Source organism: Myotis lucifugus, unplaced genomic scaffold, assembly GCF_000147115.1.
Source record: "Myotis lucifugus unplaced genomic scaffold, Myoluc2.0 scaffold_4, whole genome shotgun sequence".
NCBI classification, from domain to species: Eukaryota; Metazoa; Chordata; class Mammalia; order Chiroptera; family Vespertilionidae; genus Myotis; species Myotis lucifugus.
In genome coordinates this window covers 1-1,404 of record NW_005871052.1, presented here as the reverse complement: position 1 = coordinate 1,404, position 1,404 = coordinate 1, and positions in this window count along the sequence as shown.

The window sequence follows — 1,404 nt, the reverse complement described above, 5'->3', positions numbered from 1 at the left end:
AATTTAAGTCTTTGTTTTACTATGGTTGCAAATATCAAAAAATTTCTATATGTGCAATGGCACCAGAGTTAAGTTAGGGTTTTCCAAAATGCTGACACGCCGAGCTCAAAAGGTTCGCCATCACTGGACTAGACTGTGCTTATCCCATTTTCTGTTCTTCCCTCCGTTGCCATAGATTAATGGCCCGTATAGGTGTGAGTTTGTTTCTGGGTTATTCTGTTCCATTGATCTATACATCTTATGCCAGTACCATGTTCTTTTGATTACTGTGGGCTTGTAGAATAGTTTTATCAATGGTAGCGTGATACCTCCAACTTTGTTCTTCTTTCTCAAGATTGGTGGAGCTATTTGGGGTCTAAATTTTTGGATAATTTGTTCTAGTTCTATGGTAAATGCCATTGGTATTTTGATATTGATTGTGTTGAATCTATATGTTCCCTTTGGTACTATGGACATTTTTTACATTAATTGCTCCTATCCATAAGAAACAGTTTATGCTTTCATTTATTTGCTTCCTCTTCAATTGCGTTCTTCCGTGTCTTATTATTTTCAGAGTTCAGACGTTTTACCTCTTTAGTTAAATTTACTGGTAGGTATTTTTGATGCAATTGTAAATGGGATGTTTTCTTAATTTCTTCCTGATGTTTCATGATTGGTACATAAAATTGCTATGGATTTCAGAATACTAATTTTTTATCCTGTAAGTTTACTAAGTTCATTTATCAGTTCTAATAGCATTTTGATGGAATCTTCAGGATGTCAGCGCTGAGACCAGGGGAAGGTCCCGTCGGGGCAGCCAGGGCGGAAGGACTGTGTCTCCGGGCCGGGCCGTGCTGAGCGATGGAGGATGGAGAGGAGGCAGAGTGAGGGAGGGCAGGGCAGGTTCCCGGGAGGGGAGACGGGAGGAGGGGAGGGAGGCAGGGAGGCTGTGGAGGCCGTGCTCTGCCGGCAGAGGGGGGCCTGGGTGATGGACAGGAGGAAGTGGAGGTCGCTGGCGTCACCAGGCCCAGACCCGGGGTCAGGCTGTGGGAACTGTGGGTGCGGACGCTGACGTCATTCCGAGGAAGCTTCGGGTTCATGCTGATGGAACAGGGATACCCCAAACGGGCTGGGCGGCGGTTAAGGAAACAACCACATCGGGACCATGTTCACACAAGTGGCTCCCAGAAACCAGGTGCAGGTGACGTCCTGACAGCGGTCACACCTGTCCTCATGGGTCCCATTTTAAACTGCCATGAAGGCCGGGTGCCCAGCATGAGACGGGCATGGAACCCGGAGAAGGTCCGCGCTGCCCGCCTCCTCGGCCCCCCTCACGCCCCCCTGTGAAGGCCCCGCCCCTCCCCCGGCCCCTGATAACGGTCACTGCTTCCGGTCCCCTCAGAGCCAACCTCCAAGGTCAGCGCT